The 11,154-nt window shown below is 41.7% G+C and overlaps 1 pseudogene; it reads left to right on the top strand.

Annotated features, from left to right (window-relative positions):
- The first annotated feature begins 6,014 nt into the window (after positions 1–6,014).
- Positions 6,015–6,108, top strand: LOC147826427 (Nuclear RNase P; annotated as a pseudogene).
- Positions 6,109–11,154: the final 5,046 nt, after the last annotated feature.

Below are 11,154 nucleotides of genomic sequence, written 5' to 3'. Positions count from 1 at the left end.
CTGCAAAAAACAATTGTTTTAATCACCTAACAGATTATAGGCTCAATTTCTAATAACTTCCTAGCATCTTGGAACACATACACTACCCATGTCTTTAGTATCTCTTTCCAGAATACACCAGCACCATAGCCACCATATACATGAAAGAAACAAGCAAACAGCCAAGGAGCATGGCCAGTGGGTATTTTAAATCATTACTTTGCAAACTTAAAAAACATTTCTTTGTTCCCAGCCAGCCTTCTCTTAGGCCTAGTTACATTTCTACATCTGTCAGTTGTGATGTAGTTTTTAAAATAGTCAATATTTTGTATAACTTTAGTAACACATGCTCATCGTGTGTCTTAGTCTATTTTCTGTTGCTATAACAGAATGCCTGAGACTGGACAATTTATTGAGAATAGAGATGTACTGTGTTTGGCTCAGAGTATGAGAGGCTGGGAAGTCTAAACTCCCTGGCCCCTTACAACGAACTCATTCCCATGATAACAGCAGTAATCTATTCATGTGGGTGATGCCTCATTGACCTAATTGACTCTTTCAAGATGTCACCTGTCACCCAGTTTCGATCTCCAGTACCAAAAGAAAAAAGATCTCACCTCTCAACATTGTCACAAAGGCAATTAAATCTCAACATGAGGACTTTTTGTTTCAATTTTTATTTTCATTAGTACATGTTTGTTGTACCTAATGATTACATTCCTCCTGGGAAGTGGGAACATGGACATAACACATTTCAGTTCTTTTTTATCCCCTTCCTCTCTCTTCCCTCCTCCCTCCCTCCATCTCTGGTCCCCTTCCCATTTGAGCAATCTTTATCTTTTATTTTGATCTTTATTTATATTTTAGCCAGGTGTGGTGGCGCACACCTGTAATCCCAATACTTGGGAGGTTGGGGCCGGGGATTTAGCTCAGTGGTTCCACCGCCTGCCTCACAAGTGCAAGGACCCGAGTTTGATCCCTGGTACCAAAAAAAAAAAAAAAAAAAAAATACTTGGGAGGCTGAGGCAGGAGGATCACTGCAAGTTCAAGGCCAGCCTGGGCTAATCAGTGAGTTCAAGGCCACCTGAACTACATAGAGAGATCCTGTCTCAAAAAACAAAAACAAACAAAAAAAATGGAGTATATTTTAGGTTTCTCATGTAAGAGAAACCATGTGATATTTAAGCTCATGTGTCTGATTTATTGCACTTAACATTTTGATCTCAAGTGCATCCATTTTTCTACAAATGACTCAAGTTTCTCCTTTATGGCAGAATAGTACTCCATTTGGTATAAATACTATATTTTCTTTATCCATTCGTCTTCAGTATGAGTTTTGAAGAGTACATTCATTCGGGGCTGGGGATTTAGCTCAGTGGTTTCGACACCGGCTGCGCAAGCACAAGGACCCAAGTTCGATACCCGGTACCAAAAACAAAAAATAAAACAAAATGAAAGAAAATAGACCAAGAGTACATTCCACCATAGAAAATGCAGAATATTACACAAAAAGAAAAAATACTCATAAATTCCATCCAGAAATAATTATACATAGTTATAAATATGAAACTTTTAAGTCATATTGAGTACCCTTTAATATGGTAAATATATAAGACATATTATGTATATATTATATATATATATGTAATATACACAACATTTAAGCCAAAACTTTGTGAATTGTGCTGCAAAGAACTAGTAATATCTAGAGCAATTATAAAACCCATCCCTACACCTCCCCTGGCCAAGCCACCTGGCAGGTTCTCTGAGGCCCAGCCAGGGATGCACACTGATGTTTAAAAGCCAGGACAGCTTTTTCTACCCTTTGACTTCCCAGTGTGCATAAAGGGGCTGTGCTCACTGGCCCCTACACAGCAGCGCCCCTGACTAGCTGCTGGGCAGGTAGGTGGAAGGGGTGCCTGGCCAAAGCCACCTCTTGCTGGCGGCTACCCTGCCTGCATCGTTGCTTGCATCTCAAATCAACAAGGTGACAAGTCTTCAACAGTCTCTGGACAAACAAAAAAGAGGCACGCAGCTGTTTCTTTAGACCCACATGTTTGTGCAGAGGTGCATAGGCTCAGGAACTCCCAAGGAAATAAAAGAAATGGTGAACAAAATCCTAGAGCTAAAACTGTTATTAAGCTGGAGGGTCTGAGTCACATGAGGTAGGACTGCTATAGGCTGCTCATGCTGAAGAACTAGTAGGCCTGAGTTTATCTCAGCCTTCCTACAAGATAAAAACTATGATGACCTTCACTTTTCAAGTGGCATATGTGGCTCAGAGAGTGTAGCACATTGTTTGGCCCAGTCTGCTTACCATTCAGTGCACCCCAAGTGCCAGAGCTGCCATTGGGATGCTGAAACCCACTTTGCCTGTGCACGTGACAGGCTGGGAGTGTCTGGGAGCTAAAGGCCCCTGGGAGGCCCTTAGCATGGGCCAGGCCAGGTGAGCATGTATGCACCCTGGCTCCCTCACCCCTGGCTGGGCTGACAGTGCACCTTTCTGGGCTGCCTTCCTTACCTTGCTTAGCCTGTCCCTTCACTCCTAATGGCTGGCCACATGAATCCTCCTCTTTGGGCAGGCATCTGTCAGGAACTTGCTGAGCACCTTGCAGCTTGGCCGCCCACAGTGAATAACCAGGCCAAGGCTGTAGCCATGATGTCTCTCACCAGAGTCCATCTCATAAACTCCAGGATGAACCATCTCCCTGATCCAGGGGCTCCCAAGAGGATACTGAACTTTAGGCTGCAGAGTCACAGAGGTGAAGGACAAGGGTGGGGGTGGGGGTGGGGTCCCTTGGGTGCTGTTACAAAGGCCTCTGCTGCTCAGGGGATAAAACTCAGCACGTTTTAGGAGATGCCCTTGTCGGCACCCTGCCACACACTTGTCAGACTACACACTGTCCTTTGTCTGTCACAGTGAGCTGGCTGTCCTGGCCTCTCTCACCTCACTCCACTGTACACAAATGCCCGGGCAGGGTGTGGGCAGCCTGAGGCTGTACCTAGGCAGCTGCCTGGGACAGGAGTAATGGCCGCCTTTGTACCCCGACCATGTTCCTAGCGCCCTGGCCTGGTGAAAGCCAGGGCTTTGCCCTCCATGCGGCAGATGGGCAGAAAGTTTGGGCAGTCTGTATGCCTGGCTCAAAGCCCCAGAAAGACACACAAATGTCTTTGTGGTGGGCGCCAGGGCTGAACTGTGCCACAGAGAGCCTTGTGATGTCCTTTAAAAAGGACGAGGAAGCTCTCTTTTCAAAGGAAAACCTATGTTTCAGAACCACTAGGAACTAAGTACCAGACAACATGAAGTCATTATCCTTTGTTCCCCTGGGATTGAGTGTGAGGTTACAAATTTCCCAAGGAAAGCATGTGATTCCTTTCTGTGAGGAATGATTCATTTCAGAAAAGTCTACTTTGTTCTCCTAGTAACAAGGAATTAGAATCAGCATCTCGAATGTATAAACCAAAGCACTGGCCTCTCTCATTACATAAAAAGAATCCATTTTTGGAAAACTCCATGAAAGGAAGAGATAATGGTGTTCAAAGTTTTTAAATAAAGACTAGTTTAAATATTTTAATGTTGCTTTACTTAATGTCAACTTGATGCTTAAAAATTAGATTTATTGTCAGGTGTGGTAGTACACATCTGTAACCCAAAATCGCCCTAGGCTGAATTAGGATTGCAAGTTTGAGGCTAGCCTGGACTATACAGGAGACCCTGTTAAAAAAAAAAATCAGATTTATTCTAAAGAGGCAATAGGTGGGCCAGGGATGTAGCTCAGTGGTTTCACTGCCTGCTGCACAAGCACAAGGACCTGAGTTCGATCCCTGGTACCAAAAAAAAAAAAAAAAAAAAAGAGAGAGACAATAGGTTAAGAAAATGGAAAGATATCCCTTGTTCCTGGGTAGGAAGAACCAATATAGTGAAAATGGCCATACTTCCAATACTACTATATAGATTTAATGCAATGCTGATTGAAATTCCAACAATGTACTTCACAGAACTCGAGAAAACAATCCAAAAATTCATTTGGAACCAGAAGAGACCTAGAATAGCAAAAGCACTTCTAGCCAACACAGACATGGCTGGGGGGGGCAGGGATCACAATCCCCAACTTGAAACTATACTACAAAGCTACCGTGATAAAAACAGCATAGTACTGGCAAAGAAACAGACCCAAGGATCAGTGGAATAGATTAGAAGATGCAGAAACAACTCCAGACATACTCAGCCACCTCATCTTTGACAAAGGAGCCAACCACCCTCATTGGAGGAAAGATAGCCTCTTTAAGAAATGGTGTTGGAAAAACTGGATTTCAACCTGCCAAAGATTAAAACTAGACCCATACCTATCACCGTGCACTAAACTAAGATTGAAATGGATTAAAGATCTAAATATTAAAACAGAAACACTAAACTTGCTGGAAGCTAAGTTAGGTAGAACTCTTGAAGACATTGGCATAGGAAAAGACTTTATGAACAAAACCTCAGTAGCATGAGAACTAGCACAAAGAATCAACAACTGGGATCTTATCTTATTAAAAAGCTTCTGCACTGCAAGAGAAACCACCAACAGAGCTAAGAGACAACTTACACTGTGGGAAAAATTTTTAGCAGCTGTTCCTTAGACAAAGGACTACTATCTAGAATATATAAAGAACTGAAAAAAATCAGACCCCCAAATTCAAAGACCCAATTCAAAAATGGGCATCTGAAATGAACAGTCATTTCTCAGACAAAGAATTAAAAGCAGCAAATAAACATAAGAAAAAATGTTCAACATCACTGGTCATTCGAGAGATGCAGATGAAAACAACACTGAGATTCCACCTCACCCGATAAAGAATGGCTGCTATCAAGAAATGAACCAATAACAAATGCTGGTGGGGTTGTGGGGAGAAAGGAACCCTTCTCCATTGTTGGTGGGAGTGCAGACTGGTGCAACCACTGTGGAAGTCAGTATAGAGACACCTCAAAGAACTAGGACTAGAGGTCCCATTTGACCCAGCTATTCCCCTGCTTGGTATCTTCCCAAAAGAATTAAAAGAATCATACCACAGTGATATATGTGCACCCATGTTTATAGCGGCACAGTTTGTAATAGCTAAATCTTGGAAGCAGCCCAAGTGCCCATCAACTGGAAACTGGATAAAGAAGATGTGGTTTTTTATAAAATGGAGTACTACTCAGCCGTAGAGAATGAGAAACTAGAGACATTTATAGCTAGATGGATGCATGTTGAGGCCATACTCTTAAGTGAAAGAAATAGGACACACATGTGTAAATACCGAATAGTTTCTTTAGTCTGAGAAAATGAAAGTGTAAATAAGGATTAAAATGATTAAAATGAATAATTGATAATTTGAAATAGGAAGAAAAGGTCCAAAGGGGTAAGGATTGTGGGAGGGGAAGGGGAAAGGAAAAATTATGAGAAAAGAAAAAAAATGGAAACGAAGTCTATGTAAATAGGGAAGGGTGGAGGAGGTGAAGGGCACACAAATAATGGGGGGAAAAAATAACTAAGATACATCATGCACCAGTACAAGCACCCAATGATAAATGTATTGTATACCTAAAATGTACCAAGAAAAGAATTTAAGGGAAAAAAAAGAGGCAGTAGGTTGGTTCTCAGTTTTAACATTACTGTGGTTACTACATCAGATTATGGGAAGAATCATGAACCCCATTTTACATTAACTACTTGACTCTCATCCTGAACCCACCAATCATTACCTGAATCTGTTTCTGCAACCAGGAGCCAGATGTGAACAAAGAGTTGCTTGCTTGATTTTTTGCTTTTTTGCTTTCATCTTTCTTTCTGCGTTACTGGAAATTTAACCCAAGGCCTTCCCACTGGGCCACTTCCCCAGCCCTTCCTACTTTTTATTTTGAGACAAGGTCTTGCTAAATTCTCCAGAGGGCAGCTTCCTGTCTCAGCCTCTCAGCATGCTGGGAATCCAGGTGTGTGCCACCATCCTGAAAGTAGCTTTACTTATTTTTTGCAATAGCTCTTCTAAATTTGCAGGAAAGAGCCAGGTCAGTGTGGGGCAGCAGACTGCTCTCTACCTGGGAGCCAGGATTCCCCCTGGGAAGTTCTGAGACTAAGTGTCTTCCAGATAACCTTCAGCGGAAGGGCCTAGATCTCCTCTTAGGAAGAGGCTCTCTCTCCCTTACTTTGCCAAGGGCCCAGAAACTAAGACTATCTTCCTTTCCTCCCTGCTCAGCACTGTCCTCACCAGCTCTTGAGGGGCTCCCCCCCCTCAATCTTCTCCCCCTTTACTTTCCTTTTTGTTTGTGTAGAAAAGCTCACAAGTCCCTTTCATATAATGTTTTTACCATGAATTGCAGTGAGAATAGCTAGGAGAAAGAAATTCAACAAATATGGAAAGATTTTTTTCAAACAATCATAAATTGTAGAACAGTTTTTGTGAAACTTGAATGATGTCATATAGAAAAGTATCCAAAACATAAAAAGAATGAATATGTGTTATGTACATGTACCAGCTCCCCACAATGAATGTAATCATTCTGTACTGCAAACATCTACTAATAAAAATAAAACTTTTAAATGTAGAAAAAGTATTCAACCCAAGTGAATAAAAAGAGTTGGTAGAATCATGAAGCAAAATTGTGACACTGGAACAAGCTAAGCTGAGCTTTCTCAGTAATCATGGCCACCTCTTCACATAGTGTAGCCCAGTGCTGCCCAGCAGAAATATATGAGCCACATACATAATAAAAATGGTTAGCAGCCACATTTAAAAATAAGCTGGTGTAGTGACCTGCATCTGTAGTCCCAGCTACTCGAGAAGCTGAGTGGGAGAACTTTTGAAACCAGGACTTAGATCTTCTTTTTTTTTTTTTTGGTACTGAGGATTGAACTCAGGACCTTGTGCTTGCGAGGCAGGGGCAGTCCCACTGATCTAAATCCCCAGCCCGAAACCAGGACTTTGAGACCAGCAAGATTCCATTTCACAAGAAGTAAAAAGAAACAGAAAAGAATTCATTTTAATTGCATATTTTATTTAACCATCATTTCAACATGTAATGAGTATAAAAATTAATGAGATAGTTCATAATCCTTTTTTTCATATTAAGTTTATGAAATCTCATATGTATTTGACATTTAGAGCTATCTCAATTTGGACCAGCCCCATTTCAAGTGCTCTACAGCTCTATACCTAGACAGAGGCAGTGGTAGTGGATATGAAGATCTAATATGTCTTCTTTAATTTCATCCCCACTGCAGGCTGAGAATTATTACTATTCTCATTTTACAAATAAGGAAACTGAGGCTAAGAGCAGTTAAGTAACTTGTCAAAAGTGGTCAGTGTACTTCACAAAAACCTGTTATAGCATCGCATCTGCCTTGCAAGCGCAAGGTCCTGCGCTCAATCCCTCTATGAGGCAGGCTTGAAGGCTTCACACACAAAGCAAAATGCTAAGGAGATGCAAATGCTCATTACCTTGATCTGTCTGAACAGCACACTTTTACATATATACGAAAATATCACACTGTACCCCAAAAATATGTGTAATTGTTATATGCTCATCAAATTTTTTAAAAAGGCTTGATCATTATCAGGCTTTGATTTGGTCATTATCATTATCATTTGATGTACGCAGAACCAAATTATCACAGCATACCCAATAAACTTGTACAATTAAAATAATAAAAATTTTGGCCAGGGATTTAGCTCAGTGGTTCCGCCGCCTGCTTTGCAAGCACAAGGTCCTGAGTTTGATCCCTCGTACCAAAAATATAAATAAATAAAAATAAAAATAAAAATTTTAAAAGAGATCAGTAATGAATGGTGGTTTTATTAAACCAAATTTTGTTTCAATACTGCTTTTTGCCCCTTCCTATCTCCGTGACCTCTGGGCGGTTGCTTAAAGTCTCCTGGTCTCAATTTCCTCATAGCTGGAATAAAAATGAAAATAATCCCTACTGTAGGAGTGGTTATAGGGATTATGGGTCATGATGTGGAGGCCTAGCCAGTGTCTGGAGCATTAAAAGGCTTAATAAATGTAGGAGATTCTGATAGAAAGGACTGGGCAGAATTTCCATGCTAAGGGTGAGTGAAGAACTGCTTACTGGGCTGTGGGCCTGAGATGGGCACCCTTTCCTCTTGTCAAGAGTCATTCTCTGTGCCCAGCCCCCTGGGCTGCTGCAGACTTGTACTGTTAGCTGATGAATTGCTGCTGTTCCTTTTATCAGGCCTAGGAATCTCTCCCTTACCTGTCTTTTCCTACTGTGTCCTGCTTTCTACCATTTAGGTAATGGGAATACAATATGTCTCTTCTAGTTGTCCATAACTGTATAAATATGACCTCAAAACTGAGCAGCTTAAAACAATACACTTATTTTGCTCAAAAACCTGTGATTTAGTCCTGTTTCCCTTACTTCCTGTTTCCTGTGGTACCCTGGACGGAGACTGAAGTGATGAAGAGCACTGTTGTGTTAGTTGTGCTCCTCATGGTTTTTGTGTCCATTCATGGTTTAGAAGATGTGATTATAACCTATAGTCAACAGTGGCTGTGGGTGAGAGTTAAATGGCGGGTTCTTGGGAATCGCCAGGAGCCCCAGCCATCTGAACTGTAGGAACCAGAAGGTCCATGGGTCATTATATTTTTATCCTCTCCCTCAATGTGGAATCAAAACTGAAGTACACTCATGGGGTATTCTCATTGAAAGTTCAATCAATTATGAACCAGAAAATTCAGATGCCTGGAGTTCCTTACCAATATCGTGCTGTATCCGAAGATCATTTACATTAAAGTATTCAAAAAAGGTAAAAGACAATAATGGTGATGAGTCCAAAAGATCAGCAGGAAAGAAGAGCTCAACTTCACAAGAAGCAAAAAACTCAGGGACTCATCCAGAAGGGACAGTAAGCAATATTGCAGGACCACATCCATTTTCTCCCTCCCAACTAGGTATGGAATTTAGCTGTGAATTCGGGCCAGAGAGGTAGCCACGCTAACCCCAGAAATGTGACTCCTGAGGACCGTCCTGACTGTTGGAAAATGGGCTAGTGCCTATGGATATCATTTTTTAGCTATTTTTAAATTACTGTTTTAAATTTTCTCTGCAGTTAGTATTTATGAATGTTTTGGTGTGTGGGGTTGGGGGGGGCCTCTTCAGAGTTTAAACTTGTAATGAAGGAATCTTTATTTATTTATTTATTTTGGGGGGGTACCGGGGATCGAACTCGGGTCCTTCCACTTGCGAGGCAGGCAGAGGAACCACTGAGCTAAATCCCCAACCCTGAAGGAATCTTTTTAAATAAAGTTTTGAAATTCCAAAAATCTGTGATTTGGGCATAAATTCAACAGCCGAATTTGAGAGATGTTTTGAGTTATTAAAGGTGTCAGGTACTAAGCAGACTGTGGACACAAAAATGAATCTGATTGAGCCCAGCCTCCCAAGGAGCCAAGAATCTTTTAGAAGCTTCCTACCCAGAAGCCAGCTTCTTCACCTCAGCTCAGCCCTTCTGATCCTCAAAGAATTCATACCTCAGGAATTTTTTGTTAATCCAGGAAGCATCAGTGACTTGCACTTCTAGAGACTAGAGACCCCATCGTGAGACAAGGAGGACTATCATGTAGATCCCAGCTTGGGCGAGACAGCCATTTTGGAAATGTACCAAAAAGGATTCCTACTTTGTACCCAGTGCAGCAAAATTCAGAGGTGAGGCCTTTGGGAAGTAATGAGCTCATGAGGGTTCTAACCTTGTGAACGGATTAATCCATTGATTAGTTTAATGAATGGTGGAAACCAGGAGTAAGGCCTGGTCATTGGGGCCATGCCCCTGAATTAACTAACTCTCTCTCTCTCTCTCTCTCTCTCTCTCTCTCTCTCCCCCCCCCCTTTCTCTCCTTCTCTCTCCCTCTCTCTCCCTCTCTCTCCCTCCCTCTCTCCCTCTCTCCCTCCTTCTGGCTATGAGATGAGCAGTTTTGTTCCATCATGTGCTCCCTGCTGTGATGTTCTGCCCTGTCACAGACCCAGAAACAACAAAGTGACCATGGACTGAAACTTCTGAAGCCATAAACCAAAATAAATCTTTCCCCCTTTAACAACAACAACAACAAAAGGATTCCATCTAAGTAATTCCATTTTATTCCTGAAGCTGGAATTTTTTTAAACTTAAAAAACTTCACTGCAGTTAAACTTCCCCATAATTGTATCTTTAAATATTCCCTATCCTACTTTAGGTAAAAATGGTGAATTTTAAAATTTCAACATGTCTGAGGGGATTTTTGGGTCAAAATGGCTGACTAACCATATGTGTTTATATCTGTTTCTTATTTAAATCTCATGGAGGAACTAGAACCACCATGTAAATCTGAGGCAGTGTTGGGAACTGGGTGAAATGCCACCAAGAGATGAGAACAGTGGGGAATTTTGAGGTGAGCTGGACAATAAAATCTCATGAAACTGGAAGAGTCAGCCCTGTATATCCCAGAGGAAGTGTTTTCCCTAAAAATGAAATTTCCCTTGAGGGGAGAGGGGAATGGGAATGTACAGGTGCAAATCCCATACGATGAGTGTTATCATTATGTTTGCCTAAAATGTATCAATAAATGTTTTGCTATTTAAAAAAAAGAAAGAAAGAAAAGAGGGCCGGGGATTTAATTCAGTGGTTCCGCCTCCTGCTGCGCAAGAGCAAGGACCCGAGTTCAATCCCTGGTCCCAAAAAAAAGAATAAAAGAAAAGAAAAGAAATTTCTCAACAGGAAAAACCCGAAGAAAAGAGGCATTAGGTGGTGGCGGAAGGAGTCAGAAATAAGTGGTCAACTAGATATTAGTCAACAAGCAGCAGTTAAAGAGGCTGCAGTTACTGGCTACCTCTGGATTTTGCTCCTTGGGAAAAGGACTTGGTGATAAAAAATTCCCTTGGGAAATTCCCTGAGACAGTATTGGATCTACTACTTCTTGGGCAGTGCCCCGGGTAACCTTTGCTACCACAAGGACCAGGTAGCTCCATATCCAGGAGACAGTGGAGAGGAAAGGTCACCCAGCTTCATGCCCTGCCTCCTGTCCTTATCATAATTACTGGAGCAAAAGCTCACTGGTCAGAACATGCACCAGCCTGCAGGACTGCAAGAGTGTACTGTTCCATACACCATCATCCACAAACATCAACAGATAATCAGACGTTAGAGAATACTTGAGGA

This window comes from Heterocephalus glaber, unplaced genomic scaffold, assembly GCF_053883595.1.
Source record: "Heterocephalus glaber isolate CG9 unplaced genomic scaffold, H.glaber_assembly_v1.0 deba00001472, whole genome shotgun sequence".
NCBI lineage: Eukaryota > Metazoa > Chordata > Mammalia > Rodentia > Bathyergidae > Heterocephalus > Heterocephalus glaber.
Note: the sequence above shows the minus strand (reverse complement) of the source record. Positions and strands in the feature narration are given on the sequence as shown.